Raw genomic sequence first — 22,309 nt, 5'->3', positions numbered from 1 at the left:
TCATTCTCCTACCAAGTCTGCTCTGAAACCTGGCCCTCTATCAGAGATGATCTCTAAAGGTGTGCCAAACCTATAGCATATGTGCTCGTAGATAAATTTAGCTACCTCTACCGCTGTGATTCTAGTGGTGGCTGTAGCCTCTGCCCATCTAGTCATGTAGTCGACCCCCATGATAATGTAGAATTTTCTTGAGTTGGCCCTAGGTAATGGCCCAATGGCATCGATACCCCATTTTTCAAATGGGCCATATGAGAGAATAGGTGTCTGTGGTTCAGGCATAAGTGACCTAGTGCCGGCCTTTTGACACAACTTACACGTTTTGCACCAGTGGTGTACATCACGGTTGAGGCTAGGCCATATGAAGCCTGCTTGCAAGATTTTCCTACTTGTTATGTCTAGGGCAAAGTGACCACCACAAACCCCGTTGTGACAACTAGCAATTACTCCCGTGATTTCCTGAGAGAGAGGGACCTTCATGAGTATTTGGTCCTTACCCTTACAGTACAAACCGTCATTGATGAGTCGATACCTTGTGGCCTTCCGCGTCAGCCATTGCTTCTGTCCCTTTGTTAAATCTGATGGGCATTCCCCTGTTTCCAAAAAATGCATGATGTTAGGCAAGGCATCACTTCCTTGAAATAGAGGGAGCTTTAGTTTTATTGCTCCAACCACCACTTCCTGTAGTCTTTCACTTGCTAGGGCATCTACTTCTTGGTTTTGAGTCCTTGGGATATGGTGTATTTGAACTTCTTCAAACTTGCCCAACAAGGTTTTTACACCACTTAAGTGAGTCCTTAAACTAGGATTCTTGCATGTCCATGCTCCATTTACTTGCCTTACCAGAAGTAGAGCATCCCCAAATACATTAAGGCGTTGTACACCTTGTGAGACGCACCATTGTAGACCCTTGGTTAGTGCTGCATACTAAGCTTCATTGTTAGAATGTGAATCTAACAATTGGCCCAACGAAAATACCTTTGTCATCAAAGACCACTATGCCTACAGCTGCTTTGTCGGACGCTCGCTTGTAGGCTCCATCAAAGTAGAGAGAGTATGCTCCTTCTACCATCGGTGGTACTGGAGATAATCAGACTTCTCCTTCCTTGGATTGCTTCTCCTTCCCTTCAAAGACTTGGTAGGTCATGAGTCCCCCCAAACTTGCCCTTGTCGTGCTTTCTACCTGTACCGTGTAGTCAAACTCTTGCACACGAACTAGCCATTTAGTAATTCTAGCAGACACATCCATGTGTTGTACAACGTAGGGAAATATTTCATCCGTGGTTAGAATCACAAATTGCTTAGGCCGCAAATATGACCTAAACTTTGTAGTTGCAAATCTAAGAGCTAGGACTAAGTGTTCCACATGGGTGAAACCTTTCTCTCCTGCTGTCATCATTCGACTAGAGAAGTAGATTGGCCTCATGAAAGATTTTGTCGTATCCTTTTGGAGTAGCACAGCCCCCAATGAGTCATCACCAACACTTGAGGTGACATAGAATTTTTCATCCCACTTAGGTGGTGAGATAGTTGGCAGAGTGGCTAAGACCTCCTTTACCTTGTTGTAGTGATGTTCGCTTTCCTCGTCCCAAGTGAAAGTTGATCTTTGAGTGAGTTGTTGCAGTGGTAGAACAAGTTGTGATAGTAGATGTATGAATCTACTTAAGTACCTCACCTTCTGTAGAAAAGAGACCAGTTGACGTGCGGTCGTTGGTGAAGGTAGGGCTATGAGTGCGGACACCTTACTTGGGTCGGCGTTGATACCTTTTGCTGAAATTTCATGGCCTAGTAGGATGACTTTACTCTCCCCAATGTGGCATTTGTCCACATTTAATTGCCCACCTAAGCTCTGCAACCTGGCCAAACCTTCAGTTACCTTTTCTAAATGTGAAATACGGGAGCTATATATACAAAAATCATCAATGAACACTCTTATGGATGTTCCAAAGAACGGTTGAAAAACATATGTGACATATCTTTGGAATGTGGCAGGTGCATTTGTGAGACCAAATGGCATAACCCTGTATGCAAAACAACCCCATGGCGTGATAAAAGTGGTTTTTAGCTGATCTTCCAAGGCTATGCGTATTTGAAAGTATCCAGAATAACCATCATAGACGGTATAGCATTCAAAACCCGCTACTTCATTCAGAATTTCATCCAAGAAAGGGAGAGGAAAGTGGTCTCTCTTTGTAGCTGCATTTAGTGGTTTGTAGTCAACACAGACCCTCCACTTACCATTCTTTTTATGCGTCACCACTACGGGTGACACCCATTCTGAGTTTTCTACAGGATAGATGAATCCCGCCTCCAGCAGTTTCCTTACCTCGGCCAAGAGTGCCTTTTCTTGTATGACCCCTAGTTATCGTAGCTTTTTCACAACTGGTTTTACCCCTTCCTTCAGCTTAATATGATGTTCCACCACTGTAATTCCTGTGATTCTTTCATAGTTGTCAATGAACAGGTTAGGAAATCCCATCAACATTTGCAAAAAACTATCTTTCTCCTCAAGTGTTAATTCCGTAGACAACATACCCTTCAACCTACTTCCTCCTAGGCCAGGTGATTTTTTCTCCTCTTCATTGGGTTTCCCTTTTGGTGATGGATCACCAGTTGTGATTACCCTTTGTGGATCCTTCATAATGATACCCATCACATCAATGGAACTGTCACTTTCGTCGGTGGATGTGGTCTCCTCCTCAGAACTGGAAGATTCGCTAGTGGTTTCATCTGCCGATGTTTCCAGATTCATTTGCTTCTGCTTGCCAATCCTCATGTCGTAGTAGATTGTCTCCCCTTTCTTACCGGTCATACGTAGAAGGCCAGTACCCGAGTCCTGTTTTGCCTTCATGGCCATTAACCATGGCCTTCCCAAAATTAGTGGATAGCCCTCCCCCTTAGTAGGCATTACAAAAACATCTACCTCTACCTCAGTCTTGAAAGATTTTAGTTTCACGGCACTTACCACACCCACATACTTTACTTTTGCGTGGTTTGCCATCTTTGCCTTGCATGGAGAAGGCCTGTCAACCTCGAGCCCTAATCGAAGCATCATAGCTTCGCTCATTACACAAATTTGTGCACCTCCATCAATGTAGGTGTTTCCAACCCTCTTTCCTTTTATGTTTACGTCGACAATTGGAAGGATGTCATCCATGTTGCATCCCGAAATTGCTCCGGCTACCTTTGTTTTGGAGCGTCTTGTACTTACCATTTTAGACCATTGTCGCCTTACGTTTGGTGCAAGATGTAGCAGCTGTGGCCATGTAATCTTCGGTCCTTGCTCTACCATATCCAATGTTAGATCATAGGGCTTAGAACTTTCCCCTAGCTGAAAGTCGGTGATGCCCAGTTTTCGTCGTGGCCTGGATGGCCTCTTGCTAGTTTCTCCTCTGATGCTTCTCTCATCATCTGATTGTGTAGCTTTCTCCCTCCTAGCTCTTTTCACAGTCATGGCTTCAAGTGGTTCTAAAAAGGTTACCTTCTCCTTACCCTTGTCCCTCTCCTTTGCTCTGGGTGGATCCACTACTATGGCTTTTCCTTTCTCTTCTAGCCTTATGATGTTTACAGGGCGATCAGGTGGTGGGGCTGGTGGAAGAGGTGGGATGGATGCTTGTAGTGGTGTCTGGGGTGGACGTAGAATTTGTGTTGGTGGGGGTGGTGCTCGGGGTGGGGGTGTTCTTTCTCTAGGGGGTGACAATTGGTTCCTCCTACCTCCTCTATTATAGTTTTGTCGTGGTTTGGGATAGTAGTACATACCATGACCGTCTTCTTCACAGTTGTAGCAATGATACTCCCTGTTTTGTCGTCGTGCTCTTCCAGGGTCTTGATCTCTTTCTTGACTACTCCCTTGCTGTATTAAGTGGACAGACAAATTCTGCAGTTGGTCAGTAATATGGGCCAACATATCTTGTTGGTCATCTGTTATCCCAAGAGCTGGTGGTGGTGGTATGGTGGTTGTTGTAGTTGCTCGCTGACGCGATGTTCCTGCTTCTGTTGACTCAGTTTCTTTGGCTTTCATTCGCAGCTTCTTGTCCTTAAGGTGAGCAATCTCAACGGCTAACTCGTACGTAGCCGGGAATCTACCTTTCACCTTCTCCTTGAGAAGCGGCCATAACCATGCGTGAACCGATCTTTTTTTAGGAAATCGGGTGCAGCTTCCCCCCTTGCCAGTGACTCAACCCACCGTTCCCACAAATCCATAAATTTGGACTCATAGCTGGCATATTCTAAAAGACCCTCCTGCTTCAAATCTCTCAACTTGTCCCACAAATTTTCTGAATTGGTACCTCCCCCAAAGCGCCTCTTTAAAGTGGTTTTTAAGGGTTCCCAGTCATCCTTGGTTGCTTGTGGAAGTGCATTGTACCATGATCTAGCTTCTAGCTTCATGAGATGCTTAAAGATTCTAACCCGGGATTCATCCGTATCTTTGTTGCTCACTACACATGCTACTTCAAAGTCATCTAGGAAGTCTGTTACCAAATCCTCCCCCTTCTTTCCTTTAAATGTTGGAAATGCTACACTTGCCATGATTACTGAGAGAGAGCTAGAAAGACACACTGCTTAACTTGCAAAAGTTTTTTTCTTCTTTACAAGGAGGTGTGTATACCCTCTTATACTAGGACATAGATTAAAACTTCAAACGGTACATTGCCTTGTACCAAAGGCAGGAAAAATGGTTGATCTGATGCCAGAACCTCAAAAAATCGCTCCCCACCCAGCATGGTGTCAATGACGTGCTGGTAGTGAGCCTTCAAATCCAGTATCACCTTGGTTGAGCGTACACGTGTTGGTATGTGTGATCTGTCTTGAGGTAGGTTGTACTGATTCATGTGAAGCTTAGAGGTGCTTAGTCACTGTCCAAGCTTGTGGGAGAGGGTGGTGTTCTTTCCTGAAACAAACTCAGTAGATCCCTAGTTTCTCTAGTGAGAGTGTGAGCCAATGATTCCGTTATCTGTGCTGCAGCATCAGGTGCGACTTGAAAACTGACTGTGATAATTACCATGGTGACTTGAGTTACCCGATTCTCAAAGTAGAATAGTGTTGATTCTCTATTGTGTAGAGCTCCTTCCATTTTGTTGTTGTGAGTTGGTTGTAGGTTGTGGACATGGTTTCGACCTTCTCCTTCTTCTTCTTGGCACTTGGCCTATGTATATCCACTAGGTTTGGCATGTTGGTTGACTCTCCCACTGCAAATTGATTACCGTTACTCCTGGCACTCGAGCTTCGATGGAGATGTGGAGTTCGTCTAGTTGTGCTTGGAGCTCTTCTTCTTCTGTCGTCGAATTAGCAAATCCTGCTAGCCATTCATCCATTCACAATAGTTTAGGGGTTTCAGTCTTGTAAACTGAAGGGTTTCATGAAAAGATCTTCAGTGGGGGCACCAAATGACGGGAGCAAAGCGAACCCCGAACCCCGACGGCCTCTAAAACACCGGGGACCGAATGGCGCGCCTCGAGCCTGTCATGGTAAATTAAACAGGGGGCACCACCTAGCTTCAGCGGCTAGGACGCAAACAACACACCACCATAATAAAGTTTTCATCCAAGAGAGATGGATGCTTGGGAGTAATGATGAAGAGGAAAGGGAATGAGATCAAGTGAGTGAGCGAGAGAGAGAGAGAGAGAGAGAGAGAGAGAGAGAGAGAGAGAGAGAGAGAGAGAGAGAGAGAGTGAGGGAGGGGGTATAGCGGCTTAGTACTTAGGCTCCACAAAAGGATGGCGAATCCGCACACCCTTCACACATACACAAGCTCACTCCAAACACAAGACTAGGTGGCGATTCCGCACACCTCACATGGGAAAAACATTGCAAGAAAACATACTCACAAAACCTCAAGCTTTATTTAGAGAATAAGGCGATGAAATGGGGAGCATAGGGTAGGGGAATGAGAAAGGAGAGCATGGTAGAGCACATGGCGGATAGGTGGGAGTTGATGGCGAAGACTCGCACGAGAGTTATGGCCATCATCCTTCATTTAGTTTCCCTTCATCTTCCATAGCCCAAGGGTGTAGAGGTCATGCTCAAGACGAGCATGGTAATTGCGGTGATGGTGATGGTGTGGGTGTGTGTGTGTGCACTAGGCACACACAGTGCATAGTGTACTCTTTGGTGACGGTGTGTGTCCTTAGTGTGATGGTGACCCCTCTTTATATAGGGGAGGAGGGGGGAGAAATTCTAGAATTTAGAAATGAAGAAATCATTATCTACATAGGCCATGTGACTGTGGGCCCCACTTGTCTGGCTGTGTGTATATGTGCCAGAACAGAAGTCTCATGAGAGAGAGACTAAGACAGAGAGATGGGTTGATGAAAAAAAGGTGAGAGGTGACATGGAGAATAAAGTAATTACAAGAGGGGAGTGTGTTCAGAGGTGAATCTATGTGCAGATGTGTGTGAACACAAGAAAAATCAGGTAACCACCGGGTGGGGATCGGTCTGTGGGCACCTTTTTCAGTGAAACTGAGTGTGTGTGAGTGTGGGGGAGGTTATTTAGCTACAAGACAAGATACATGGCGTCCTTTAGAGAGAGAGGGGGGTATTTGGGTCATGGGATATGATAGGAGAGAGAAAGAGGGGGTGGGGTATACTATTTTGGAAGATAGGGTAAGTTGCATGTGAGTTAGGGTGCATTATTGGTGAGTTATAATGCATTATTGGTGAGAGGTGGGGTAGCTTGAGGGGAGAGAGAAAGGAGAAAGGACAAGGGGAAGAGAGAGGGGGTTGACCTTTTGAGTGGAGGAGAGGAAAAGGGACACACGGTGGGGCAACAGTGAAGAAAAAGGAGGCAAGGTAGGGATGGGCTACCCCGCAGGCATGACGTGGCCTATTTTACCTTTCTTATATATTTACAGAATCATACTTTATTTTTTTCTTACTTTTTCCAATGCCTTTTATCACTCCCTCCCTGAGAGGGGGTTTTCATGGGGTGGGGACGAGAGAAGGGGGGTATGGGAGCTTGGCTTGTGAAAAGCGCCCATCAGCATGTTTGGATGGTGGTGCTGTATCCTCTAGGAAAAAATTTGTGTTTCTAGACTCGTATTCTTGAGGTCTTAACAATAAAAATATGACACTCATTCTCTCTAGCTTTCATTTATGCACAATTTGGTATGCATCAAGCTTGAAGACAAACACCAAATTGGTTCCAAACACTGTAAGAGAAGAAAGGCAAAAAGTGAAGGTCATACAACGACAATGAAAGAAAAATGTCACACGATTCTTTCCTCACCATTAGAAGGTAGTGCATAAAAGACAACAATTTCTTGTTGAAGCCTCTTCAAATGGACAAAATATTATTTGACATAGAGAAAGGAGACCCCTTGTCAATATTATCAACACGATTCCTTGCATTCGTATCTTTTTTAGCACTTTGTGGAGATTGTACAGAGATAGATGAGGGCATTGTATCCTCAATGTGCAAATATTGACCTAGACGTGAAAAAACATCTTCATTGGAGGCCCCTCTAGCAAGTTTCACTTGCACTGCACTGGGAATACATTCTCAGTAACTACTCAATCCCTTGAAGAGTTCTTGAAGATGCCATGCAGTGCAATGTAACCCTTTGTACTAATTCCAACTTCATCACATTCCTTCTGAAAATCAACATCACTCACGAGATTAGAAAACTTACGCATCACCTCCTTGGTTACAACAAAGTACATATGTTTTCCTTTTGGTATGTGTAGGAGTGCTATGACATCTCACTTCTTAAGAAAACTAGTAAGCAAATGAATAGGATTCTCTTGCTTTGGCTACCACATGTCTCTTGGATGGAATTCCTGGAATAAGAAAAAAAAAAACAATCACCATAGAAGCGACTTCATACATGTAGGAAATGTGATAGGGTATTCAAAAATGCACCTTGTAGCTATAACTCTTCTCATCCAAGCACCACCTTTGGGAGCAAGGGTCTCGATGGATGATAAGATCCTCTTACGATCCCTTGCACCTAAAGGTGGTTCTTTCAAACTCAATATGGTACCCTCAAGCTTTCCAATCTTACCATCCTTTTCGTCCACATGTTGCTAAAGATTGTGTGCTTATTTCTCCACATGAATGATCCTTTGCTGACTAGAATTGTTATGAATGATAAATTGGTGTTGATGCATCCACCATTGCACACTATGAGCTCTGATAGTGGACAACCGCTTGCATTATCCAAGCAGACTTGGCTCCCCTCTACCTACATATTGCAAGAAGGTCGGGAGACTATTGAATGTTGGATACACATTAACCAAAGGGTCATTGGAGTAGAGGTAACGTTTGGGAGCAAGGGTCTCTATGGATGATAAAATACTCTTACAATACCTTGCACCTAAAGGTGCTTATTTCAAACTCAATATGGTACCCTCAAGCTTTCCAATCTTTCCATCCTTCTCGTCCACATGTTGCTAAAGAGTTTGTGTTTGTTTCTCCACATGAATGATTCTCTTCTGACTAGAATTGTTATGAATGATTACTTGGTGTTGATGCATCGACCATTGACACTATGAGCTCTGATAGTGGACAACCACTTGCATTAGCCAAGCAGACCTTGCTCCCCTCTACCTACATATTGCAAGAAGGTAGGGAGACTATTGAATGTTGGATACACATTAACCAAAGGGTCATTGGAGTAGAGGTAACCATCCACCCAAAGGTCCTCATTTGTGACTCTGCAATGCATCATTGTTGTGTTGTATATAAGTCATAACACTCCGGGGCTGCAAGCTCTTTTGACAAGCAGAGATGTACGCGTTTTGTTTTTGACTGTGACGATTGTGCTCTGGATGGGAGATTTGTATTTTCATTTGTATCCATATCATGGAGAGATGGGGTTGTATAGAATAGAATGAAGGAGGTAGAGAGGGGCCAAGGTAGAGATTATGGGTTGTATATTATGGCCTGCAAATACCATTGTGTGCTATCAACTCTAATAGATGAAAATCTCTTGCAGTATCCAAGAAGACTGTGCTCCCCTCTATCTACATATTGTAAGAATGAAGCAATTCTATTGTATGTTGGATACACATTGATGGATGGATCATTAGGGTAGAGGCAACCATGCAATCAAAGGTCCACATTGGTCTGACTTGCACCACGACATTGTTGTGCAGTTTGCAAGTGGGTGAAAGCATGTTAACCTGTCGCGCTTTTTGTGCTAGTTAGCAGTTTCAAGTTAGCACATCTTCAAAAAGTTGGGCGTCTGGTAAATTTTTTACAAATAATATCAAAATTTGTTGGAGGTTGTACATTTGGATTCCTTGTTTTAAGTGCTTTCTATTGATATATCATATGTCATAGATCTTGGAGATGTAGCTCAAGTTATTGTACTAGTTAGCATATGTCAAAATTGTGCTAGTTAGCATTGTCCGGGACATGAAAAATCATGACAGGTTAACATGCTTTCACCCAAGTAATGACGCTTTGAGCGTGCAAAGTCCTTTGGCAGCCAAACATGTAGAGAAATTATTTTCAAACTTGACAATCTTTCTGTGGATGGGAGGTTTGTGATGTCGCCTAGATCCATGGCAAGGGGAATAAAGCTGGACTGAGCAAGAGTGGAGAGTTGCAGCAAAGCCATGGAGGGGAGAGGTGAGCTATGGAGTGAAGAGCTATGGGATGGAGAGTTGCAAGAGAGCTACAGAGTGAAGAGGAGAGCTATGGTGTGGAGAGATTTGGAATGGAGAGATGAAAGAGAGCTATGGAGTGAAGAGATATGGGATAAAGATCTGCAAGAGAGCTATGGAGTGGAGAAGAGGGGTATGGAGTGGTGAGCTGTAGGAGAGCTACAGAGTGGAGAGGTGATCTATGGAGTGGAGAGCTTTGGGATGGAGAGCTGTAGGAGAGCTATGGAATGGAGAGTTGCAGTAGAGCTATGGAGGGGACACCTGCAAAGGCTATGGAGTGGACCTACAACAAGGGGAGGGAAGGAGGAAGAGTGTGTGCTGAAAGGTAGGAGAGAAGAGAGAGGGAGAGGAGTGAGAGAGGGAAGGAGGAAGAGTGTGTGCTGAAAATTAGGAGAGAGAAGGGAGAGGGAGAGGAGTGAGAGAGAAGAGAGTGATTTTGGGGGGAAATAAAAGAAGGTGGGAAGTTTGATATTTAGCAGGACTAACAGTGAGATTTTAAGAGAGAAAAATGAGTTTTGGATATACATATAGGTTGGGGAGAAGTTTTGAGTGAAAGTGTGAGAATATACCTATCCTCCCTCCTAGCCTCTATTTCAACCCACAAAAAGCCTATGACAGCCTTAAAAAAAGCCTTTGAGAATACCCTCATTCAATGGCCTTGTCTCCTAAAGCACACACATTTTTAGTCCTAATACCTTAAAATTAGGGATCCTTACAAGGCCCTTTTGGGGTTCATATTTTTCCTAATGGATTGTCCCATGCTCGGTAGAGGAGGACGTGTGGCAAAATTGAATTGTTGATTTGATCTTTTCCATGGACATTGTGCCACTACTGTCATCATTGTACTGTAGTATACATTAGATCTCAAGGTACCCATTATAGTTATCATTCAGAGCAGGGCACCGTGCCCTCTTCACCTAGATCTGTTTTTTTTTTTTTGTGGCTTCAATTGGATCTAGTTCCAATTTGGAAGCACAACAATGAAAAGATTGTCACTGTTAGGTTGTGTCAGCATTGTTGCCATTTTGCCGACCAAGGACCTTCACATTCCCAAAAGCATTGTGCACCAATGTAGTCTTCTTGTTCCCTTGTCCTACCCTTGTCTCCATTGGGGCCTTGTTGTAGGTTCCCTATCCCGCAAAATGTATGTAGGTATATCACGTCAACATTGTACTTTCGAGCAAAAAATGAGTAGTGCATGTCCCGCTCCCTCTAATGTCATTTCATCTCTTGTCTACATTTGCATATCTTTAAGTACTTGATTAAGTAAATGTAATTTGATTATACATTAGGTTCTATGTATGAAGTCCCTCCTCTAGTGGTGGTTCTAGAAGATGTAGTCAGAGTGCATCAACTCCATTGCCATTGTGTAGTGATCAGGTTAGCTCAATCATTGAGATAGAGTTTCATGACAAGAAATTCAAGGTATAGGTTTAGGGAAAAATTAGACCAGAAGGCAGCTACATTTGAAGCCTGAATGGAGATAAAATGAAACCCAAGATCCAACAAGGAGGTGGTGTTGATGAGGATGGAAGCACATTTCATATGGACAAAGAGAAGGACATCTTGTCTAGAACTAGATCGTACTCTAGTTACTTCAGGTGTCCTCTTGTGCCACTATTCAAGCTCATTCAGCCACATGCGAGAGCTCAAAGCTTAAGATTTGATCTGATTATCTTAAGCTCTAATATAATCTTATAATATAAAAATTGTCTTTGCTCAATAAGAAAGTATCTTGTATTGTTTCCCCCTTCAAAGTCCATTATGAAGGAATGGAATCTTATATGGAAACAAATCAACCAATAGTATGCAGTAAAGCTTGCTACACATCCTCAATTTGAGTGCCTTTCTTAGAAGGTGTTCTTTGTTTAGGTAAGGAACCATAGACCTATGTCTTGGGAAGCATCCATCAAAGAGATGTACACTACGAATGAATATAAATATTCAAGAGTTTTGTGTATTGTGATTGACACGTCTCTAATGAATGAAGCTGTGAGTTCAAAGCATAAATTTAAGTTTCTTTATGTCGCAGGACTTTAAATTTTTTAATGGTATTTTTTAGCACAAATATATCTCCTTTGATTACCTCTCACTTGACATATGGGTTTGTTAGTTGTACAAATATTTGTGTGACCGATCATGAAGATTATCTACATGCTTTACTAGAGGCAGGTTAAAAACTCATCGACAAGCTTTGAAAAAGAGGGACAAAATGATGAGAGCCATGTCATCTTCTTACTAGGAGATATCTCGCTTGCTACTTTTTTATGTAAGTGGTTCTTGTCAATAAGGACGTATTTTGGTCAAGCATTTTATGTCTCTTTTGGCTAGATGTAGGTTGATGGTAGTTTTATGATTTGTTGAATTCTTTATGCTAAAGGTCCTATAAAATATTAATCTCATAGATTTTTACCATGCAATGATATAGAATATGTTTCTATGTTTATCATTGTTGAAGGCTTTTGATTTGTGTTTTATTGATCTCCTTGTGAATTTCTATCAGCAAATGTTGGGTAAAGGAGGGTTGGAAGATATGTTCCATGGGCGGTAGAGTTGGTTTTTTTTAATCTGTGTTTTTGGGATGTCTTGCATGCTACTCTGTCACACCTGGTATGGAATGTATGCATTAAGCCCCCCCCCCCTCCCATTCCTTATGGGTCTCGCTCGGTTTTTCCATTCGCTCGGTAAATTTTGCTCAGTGTATGGTAAGACTCATTTTAATGTAGCCCTCCGGTCACTGTGACAAAAGTTGCTCATTGGTGACATTTGGGAATCGAGCATGCAATTTGTTCTCAATGTAGCGTGCATGATCGGGATGCTAGTCCTTGAACTTTACAAAATAATTCCTATATGTCGAGTGTACAAGAATATGAAGATGGCATCAAAACACCCTACCCTCTACTGTCCCAAAGTCCACTTCCCCGTCATACTTTACTCTATAATAATGCCCATGCATGTCTGGCATGGGTGCATTAGTATCCTCATCCTCTACATGTGAGGGCGCAAGCTTTGAAATACGGGACTCTGTACCCCCCCCCCCCCCCCCCCACTACAAAAACAAGAAAATCCACAGGATTCCCTGCCGCTTCGCCTCTAATGGTGCTTGCTCCCCTGAGATGAACGTCAATCCTGTTGCCAGAAGAAGTGCATCGATAATGCTCGGGTGAAGCAAGAGTGGAATGGAGTGGCGTGGGGCCCTCCGATGGAAGGGGAGTGGGACCTTGTGATGGAAGAGGAGTAGGTCAATAAGAGAGGACCATAGAAGGAGGTGCCACCGGTGCAAGGCTCTAGATGTGGGGAGTCCCTCCTTGGCTCCCCCATGGCGTGGACTACTAGAGAGGACGTAGGCTTCAAGCGTTTTTGGAGTGTAACGGCTAAAAAATCCCTCTGTCAAATGGAGGTACTCGTTTCATAAAGAGACTGCCTACTAGAGGTTTGGGTCTATCACTGGTGGAGGAACCTAGATAGATGGATCTGAAGGTGTAGGAGGGCCATGCTTGCAAATATCAAAGAGAAACCTACACTCATCCTCACAAAAAACTAGCTACATATGAGCTCAATGTCTATGTTTAGACTTACCACCTCAAGATTCGGTTCCACTAGAGGCGGTGTCCACCCTGTATGGGAGCCCATCTGCGACATGAACCAACCAAAAGAAAAACGATATGGCTGCTCCCCACTAGGTGGTCTCTTGCCTGACATCTACATTACATGTTGATAATTATCATAACCTAAAGCTATATCTAATGTGCATATTGCTACATTCGTACATCCCAATCCTCTCTTTGCACCTAAACATACATACAAAGACGGTAGAGATAGGCAAAGACTAAAGTTTTGGTAACTAATTCTCTCAGCCTTCAAAAAAATTCACTCAAGTACTACACCGGTAGTTTAGCTTATTGTTATCTGCAAAGAGTAGTGGAGTGGGTTTAATGGTACTAAGTTGGCTCCAGTTCCTATTGATCTTGCTAATAGCTTAATAATGGTGATAACCGTTTTTCGGCTCTCCATAATTGCCATAGTAAGTTACTCTACCCTACCAAATTCACCCAAACGCTATGGCTATCCCTACCATTTCACTGTACATAGGCGTGTGTGAGTTAGGAGGCTTTTCCCATATCTTCTTAAAAACCCTCAGCTAGCTAGTCACTGGGCTAGTTGAGCCAAAAAAATAAAAAAATAAAAGTATATTATGGCCTCTTTGTGTGTAAATATTTCATTGTATATATGGCCTCAATATAGGGATTTTTTATAATTATTTTGGTATTTTATTTAAATATTTCTACTTAGGTGTGTGTTTTATTAAACCTATGTACACCTTCTTTCATTCTCTTACACCATAATTATATTTTTTGTCAATATGTACATACTCTAACCTCATATTTTTCCTTTATACAAATCACTCCCACATTTTCACCCTCACCCTCGTGAAAACAAAAAATTAATTTCTACTCATTGGTTACGTTTATTATGTTATTTACTTGCATAACTTGTCCTCTTTCACCCAAAATAATTCAAGGAGGGACCATATCATATGATTCCAATATCTTTCCATATCCATAACTCCATATTTTTATTATTATTTTTACTCATTATTCTAACACCATGTGCTCATTGAGCTAAAGTCCATGAATAGTCCATACACTAGTCCCACCATGTATATATTTCTTTATTCACCAATAATCCTCCTCCATGCATGGGTCAAGGGAAACTTGGATGCTTTGTATTATAATATGACAAAGGAGGGGCTCACTCTTGGATGCATTGTACAAATTCAACAAAGGAGGGGGCCACTAAAAGACTTTTGCAAGCATAAAAATAGGCTTTTTGGTGAGAATTTTGGCACCTATCTCCACTCCGAATTTGGAGCGGTGGTCAAAAGAGAAAATGTAGCCCACGCTCTGAATAATCACCTCAAATGTTTTCATGATTTTTGGAGCTACCAGCATTGAGCTATGATTTTTCGAGTGGACCCCAGTCTGCCCACTTTTCTCACAAGTAGCCCTTAGTCTTCTCTCACCCTTCCACACACCTACTCACTCTTACACATCCCTCCCTCTCCTTCCCTCACTCAAACCTTCAATTTCCATGCCTTCTCCCACCCTCTTCACCATTACCCTTCTCTCTTATCCCTATAGTTCTTTTATGAACCTCTACATACATACACCCTCTCCATGTCTTTCTCTATTGCTTCTATGTTACAATTTCATTTACCTCTCCTAAAAGTATCTAAAATTCAGCATCTTAACCATGATAACTTCTGCAAATTGAGGATTTTTCATCCACAAATCCTCTTTTCATCGTGGTGGTCAAACGTGGCGGCGGTGTAAAGAAGGGAAGAAGAAGAAGAAGACCAGCGGTCATTTTTTCCACAATCTACACAAGGGTGAGTTCAAGATTCTTCAAAGCTTCACCATCTCAATGATTCTCTTTTAATTCACCCCTCTTCCTTCATCAAATCAACTCGTCCTACCCATTGTAAATGTATCACTAACAATTCTAGTGATTATTACCACTAACAACTAACTTCTCTTGTAAAAATGCACCCACACTATCAACATATGGAGTAGGCAACCGCACAAGTAAACCAAATTCACTCACTCCCATGGAAGTTTCTCTCCTTTCACCACATCAATAATTCTCTTACTTGAGCCCACGTCCATGTGACTCAAGAGAAAAGAGAGACCCCATTCTCATTTGAAATTCATAAAAATTCATAATCCTTGATCTTTCCTAATAAAATTGATTAGGCTTAATCCTAATCAAGGCTTCTAAAACCTATAAATAGAACCCATTCCTCCTTGTAAAAGACATCACTATACCATTGCACACTAGATTGAGCGTACCACACGCCAGTTCTATCTTGGTTGTAAAGAGGGAGTAAGCTTTCTATACACCATAACCTTGGTGCATAGAAAAGCTTGAGTTAGTTTGAGTGAGTGCGAGTAGAAGATATTCTTCCTACCATTGTTGTATCTACCCCAACATCAATGAATTGGTAGTTTTGGGTGCAATTCATGTCCAAAGGCTCACGCTTCTCCTCCAATTTGGCTTGGCAAACTCATTCAGCTTCATAAGGTGACTTGTTTCATTGAAGGTTGTTGTTTTGTTGCTTGTGATTCATTGGCTATTGTTTTGCTACCATTGTAAGAGGGTGGATGGTGAGAGGGCTCCCATAACCCTAAGACAATGTGCTAGTGATGCTATAACCAAATCTTGTCACTTGATTCCGCAAGCTCTAAGTTCCTTTTTGTGCAAAATATAAAGTTGAAGCTAAGTTGTACACCATCTCTCTCTCTCTCTCTCTCTCTCTCTCTCTCTCTCTCTCTCTCTCTCTCTCTCTGGTGTTTTAGTGTGTGAGAGTGTTCCATTGGTGTTAGGGTTAGTGTAAATTCCTTGCTTGTTTGTGGGTTGCTCTAACGATTCTCCTCTTTTGCGTCCTAGTTCGCTCTTAAACTAGGTGGTGCCCCTTGTGTAGTTGGGATTTGGCTGTGGGTTTGTTGTTTTGGTTTGTATTGTGTTGTGCCCCAGTCCCATTGAGCAGCATGGGAGCCTTGAAGGGTGTCTAGAGGTTGCTCTTCTTATTGCCCCGTCCCGGACCGCCTCAATTTTGGTGCCCCCACTGAGGAACGGCTTGTGTATGTTTTGTGAAGGCTCAACCTTTAGCATAATCAAGTAGCTTGCATGAATCACAAGAATTTGTATGATCCCTTCATTCCCATTGCAAGGCAAAAGGTACACATAATTGTTAGTACTAAATTGCAATTTCAGCGAGTAATTCGTAGAATTTTAGGTTCTCTTAGGTTGGTAGAGATAAACGCATCAATAAATCCTTTTATTTTGCCTCTCATTAGGTACGATCTTAGTTTGGACGTCTATATTTTTGTTTTGTTTTAAGAACTAGGTCATGCATAGACCATGGATAATGGCCCAAGAATACAGGTTTTTCCCTTTCATTTCACTCCACACATTAGAGTAAACATTGCAATTAGTAGAAAAATCCATTTTCAACAACGTATGGTATTCATGTTTGGTGCCCAAAGAGTAGGAGAAATTCTCGCGTCACCAAACCCTGTCATTCTACCTCTTATTGATTATCATAGGTCATTCGATGTGAATATTTTTATTTTGTTGTAAAATAGATTGCAATTTAGAAAATATTATTTTTGTAAATCTTTTAAAGAAAGAAAAAACAAAAACGCGTCACTTTGAAATCAATTCAATGGAGAGCCAACGCCAAATGTCTGGATATCCTCTTTTCTTTGGAGATCCTGGAGAGGATGCAGAATTATTTCTAGCAAATTTCAAGATGTCTTGCCGTATCAAGAGGATAGTAACTGATCAAGAACGGGTAGAAATGTTTGAGGTGGTCCTTAGGAAAGATGCTAGCACTTGGTTTGACTCTTTACCTGAGGAAGTTAAAGGGAATTACACGGAAGTTTTGAATCGTTTCAAGAAATACTTCTTTGATCCCCAAAACACTCAGAAATTATGGCAAGACATTGTTTCTCATAAGCAAAAAGACTTAGATGACTACTACTTGTACAAGCAAGAGTTCCTACGTCTTTGGGCTCTATGGATACGAAATGTTGCTAACCCTGGTGATGGTGCAGAATTTCTAAAGAAGGAGAGGTTCATAGCCGGACTCTTTCCTGACCTTAAGGTAAAAGTTGAGGCGGGTGCACCCCTACCTTTGATGCAGTTGAAACTAGGGCTGCTAAGAAATATAGGAAACTCAAGTGCTTAAGGGGGGAGGTTCCAATAGAAGGTCTTAGACCCAAAGGTAACTCACAAGCATCAACATCTAAGGAGCTTCTTGAGGTAACGGCGGAAGTGATTGAGAAGTTAAATGAATCTTTAAGCAGCTTGTCAATTCACCTTGCACAAGCTGTAGGTCCAAAGGGACAAGCAAAGAAGTCTGAAGAGCGAGACCCACGACCTAGGAGAGTCTTGCAATGTTGGAATTGTGGTGAGTCTGGACATGGGATGTATAATTTTCTTTGGCCCCGTGGGGAGCCAGGGAGACCTAACTTGAATTACCTAGTGATGAATGCAGGTGAAGGAACTAGTCAGCAACCACGGCTTATACAAAGGCCAAATGGAGCAAGACCACCTCCACAAGGAGTGGAAGGAGTTCCACCTTTGCCAGACCCAAACGTGCATGTGGTAGAGGTGACAAATTCAAGAGAGGTTGACATGGAAGAAAATGGCATTAAGCGTGGCCGAGGGAAAGGTAAGGAGAAAGAAGGAGTTACATCACAAAGTGACCATGGATGAGAAAAGAAGGCAAAGGAGACCAAGGAAGCTAAGAGGACTCGACATCGTATCAACCTCCAAGACTTTCCTCTTGGACATGGAATGGCTCCATACAACCTGTTGGAAGACATGAGAGGTAAGGGTCCTCATATCTCATGGCCTCAATTTCTTGCATTATGTCCACAAGTTAGGAGGGATTTAACAAGTGCAGTTAGCAGTAGGAGAAAGGTAAAACAGAGTGTGCCTGTTGTAAAAATTGCACAAGCTAAAATGAATGAGGACATTACACCTGTGCTAGATTGTTACATAAAAGGGAGATTGGTTAGGAAAGGTCTAGTGGATGGGGGTGCACAAATTTGCATCATGACAGAGGGACTCATGCAAAAACTAGGCATGCACATCCATGAGACACCTGAAATTAAGGTCAAGATGGCAAAAAATAGCAAGGCTAGGTGCGTAGGCATTTGTAAAAATGTTTTTGTGGAGGCCTTTGGCATTAAGAAGGCAGTGGATTTCTATGTCATGTCTACCAAAGGAAATGGTTACCCATTTATCCTAGGGAGACCATGGCTAATGAAAATGAGAGGTTTGCAGGATTGGGAGAGTGGAAAGCTAATTTGCAAGAACGACAATCATAAGAAGGTTGTCTTTGACATAAAGGAGCAACGCCAAGAGGAGCTCCATGAAGAATCATCTCAAAGTGACCGATAACACTTCAGAAGAAGAAAGTAGCAACAGCATTACTGAAGAGGAGTCTTCCATCGAAGTCATGGGGGTAAGGTTTAAGCCAACCAACCAAGAGACCTCTTGTCAAGGTTTGGAGGAGGTAGGTTCCCAAGAGAACCAAAAAGTGGAAGATGAAAGAATGCTAGAAGGTATGCTATCTACAACACTTACAAAGGATGAAAGAGAGGAGTTCAAATGTGTGCTAAGGAAATTTCCTAGGCTTTTTGCTAAAGACTACACCGATGTGTGTGGAGTAGATGCTGTTCAACACAAAATTGAGTTGAAGCCAGAGGCCACACCTAAGGCTCAGAAGCTACGAAGGCTAGGAGTCATCAAGGAGCAAGCTTTACTCAAGGAGGTAAGAAAGCTTCTAGCAGCAGGTTTCATTTATCCAGTGGAGAATTCAGAGTGGGTCTCTCCCGTTGTTGTCACTCCTAAGGAAAACGGAAAGTGGAGGGTGTGTGTGGATTACCGTCCACTCAATGAGGCAACAAAAAGATATCACTTTCCCCTCCCATTTCAGGATGAGATACTAAATGAGGTAGCTGGTCATGAGAAGTACACTGTGTGTGATGGCTACTCAGGCTACTTTCAAATAGGTATCACATTGGAAGATCAATTGAAAACAACCTTTATCACTCCTTGGGGTTGTTATGCTTTTAGAGTCATGCCATTTGGTCTGACAAATGCTCCTGCAACATTCCAACGTTTCATGAACATGGTGTTTCAAGCATTCTTTGGAAAGTCAATTAGGGTGTTCATTGATGATTTCTACATTTATAGCTCAAAATCATTGCATCTACAAAGGGTAGAAGAAGGTTTAAAGAAGCTCTACGACATGGGAGGTCAACTCAACCCCGACAAGTGCCACATAGGTGAGGATGAAGTGATCTTGCTCGGTCACAAGGTTTCCTATAAAGGCATTGAGGTGGATCCTTCAAAGGCAAAGGCTCTTATTGAGCTCCCATCGCCGAAGAGTCTTAAGGAGGTCATCTCTTTCATTCAGAAGGTGAAGTATATGTCACGCTTCATTCACTTAGCCTCGGAGTTGCTTCATCCTTTGCAAAAGTTGACACAACAAGTAGAATTTGCATGGTCTGATGAGCTTGAAGAGTATTTTTGTAACATTAAAGTCATTTTGTCAGAGCTACCAACACTCATGCCTCCTTGTTGGGAGTACACATTCTTTGTTAGCTCTAGTGTTGGAAGGGAAACAATTGGTGCTGTGTTGCTACAACAAGATCCCCACAGTACAAGGATGCGACCCATCTACTTTGCTAGTAGGGTCATGAATGCTTTGGAGAGAGACTACACAGAAGCAGAACTCATGATGCTTTCTCTCATGTTTGCGGTGAGAAAGTTTAGATCCTACCTGCTACCAAAACCTTTTGTAATTCTCACTGCAGAAAATTTGTTCCCTTGGGTGTCATCTCAAATGAATCTTAGTACTAGGATCTCAAAGTGGATTATGGAGTTGCAAGAGTTCCAATACTCTTTCAAGGTAGAAGATAGTGTGCGTGCACAATTGGCAAGGATTCTCACTTATAGGGTACATGAGAAGGAAATCAAGGTGCCTCAAGTAAAGACCCTACCATTGCCACCACCAAAAAGTATTCCCAATGCTTTTACCTTGTTCTTTGATGGAGCTTTTCGACGAGCCACATGGAAAGCAGGGGGAGGGCTAGTGTTGCTCAACCCAAGTGGAGAGGTGGTCATGAAAGAGAAGGTCAATCTACCAGGTTCAACTAGCAACAATGAAGCAGAATACGACACACTACTTCATGGTTTGAAGATGTGCATTGGCCAAGGGATAAAACGTCTCATGGTAAAGGGAGATGCACTTCTCATTGTTAAGTAGATTTTAGGCATTTGGGCATGCAAGAATGAAAGCTTAAGGACAAAAGTTCATGCCATTCGTAGGATGTTTAATCAGTTTGAAGAAGTGCAACTATATCATATTCCAAGGAAACAAAATGAAGATACCGATTTACTTGCACAACAAGCAGTTACATGTGTTGAGAGAGAAGTGCAGGTCATCATGGTGGCAGCAGCTGTCAAGCAACCGAGATACCAGGGATTGGAGTCATTGGCTCCCATTATTGGCTACATTTTGGAGGGTGAGTTTCCACAAGACTTCACGAAGGCTCAGAAGAGGAGACTCATGAAGAAGGCAAGTTTCTATATCTTCCTAGAAGGATCCCTCTATCAAAGAGGGAAGGATCAAGTGTGCAGAAGAGTACCAAGTATCAAGGAAATTCCAACCATTCTAAAAGGTTTGCATGAAGAGGCATGTGGTGGTCATTTTGCCCAAGAATCAACTGTGAAGAAGATTTTGCTTGCAGGGTATGTTTGGCCAAGCTTGCATGTGGATGTTCAACATTGGTGTAAAAGCTATCACAATTGTCAGATAAATGGAAATAGAAGGTTGGTGCATGGCCCGAGGCAAATAGTGCTAGCAAATGGACCCTTTGAAAAGTGGGACATTGATGCTATGGGTCCTCTGCCTAGGACAAAAAATGGTAAACTCTACATTCTAGTGGCTGTAGACTATATGACTAGGTGGGTGGAAGCTCAAAGTGTGGCAAGAGTGAATGAGAGGACAATTAGTAAGTTTGTGTACAATCACATTTGTTGCAGATTTGGCACACCTTTGGAGATTGTTTCTGATAATGGTCTAGGGTTTAGGAAGGGCTTTCTCACAGAAGTTTGTGAAGAGCTTCACATTCTACATCGTCATAGCACACCATACTACCCACAGTCAAATGGTTTGGTGGAGAAGGCTAATGGTGTCATTGCAGGAATCATTAGAAAGATGGTGCAAAACAAGACAAAATTATGGGATGACTTCTTGGATGGTGCCTTGTGGGCATATCGAACCACATATAGGGAAGCCACGGAGTTCACACCATTTCACTTGGTCTATGGTCAAGAGGCTTTGCAGCATATCGAGCTCAACATTCCAACAATGCGACTTCATGGCAAAGGAGCACAAGATGATCAAGAGGTATGGATGGATCGACTTCTTACGTTAGTGGAGCTTGAGTGGAAAAGAGAAGCAGCATATGAGTGCTACAAGAGGAAATCCACACAAGCGAAAGAAACGCACGACAAAAAAGTGAAGGACAAAGACATCAAGGAAGGAGAGCTTGTGCTAAGGTATGACAATCGACTTGACAATCGTTTTGATGCCAAGTTTGAAACTAGATGGCAAGGGCCATACATAGTCAAGAAGGCTTTCAATTCTAGTTACTATCAGCTTATGGACTTGAATGGTAAAGAGCACTCTAGGAAGGTAAACAGGTATCGCTTGAAGCCCTATTTGAGTCGCCTTCTACCAAAGGATCTACCAAAGATCTGTCCAAAGGCCGCTGTCTCATGTAAGTATTGTTACATGAAGCATGAGTGTAACTCCAGCCAAAACTCTGAGGGGCCAAACAATGAAGATCTCGTCAAGGACTCTGAAGCACTCTCTTTGGAAAAGATGCTCTATGATGGTACATGAATATACCATCATCCTGGGGGAGGGCTAATGATAGCCGTTTTTCGGCTCTCCATAATTGCCATAGTAAGTTACTCCACCCTACCAAATTCACCCAAACGCTATGGCTATCCCTACCATTTCACTGTACATAGGCGTGTGTGAGTTAGGGGGCTTTTCCCATATCTTCTTAAAAACCCTCAGCTAGCTAGTCACTGGGCTAGTTGAGCCAAAAAAATAA

Source organism: Adiantum capillus-veneris, chromosome 23, assembly GCF_014529385.1.
Source record: "Adiantum capillus-veneris isolate H3 chromosome 23, ASM1452938v2, whole genome shotgun sequence".
Taxonomy (NCBI): Eukaryota; Viridiplantae; Streptophyta; class Polypodiopsida; order Polypodiales; family Pteridaceae; genus Adiantum; species Adiantum capillus-veneris.
Note: the sequence above shows the minus strand (reverse complement) of the source record.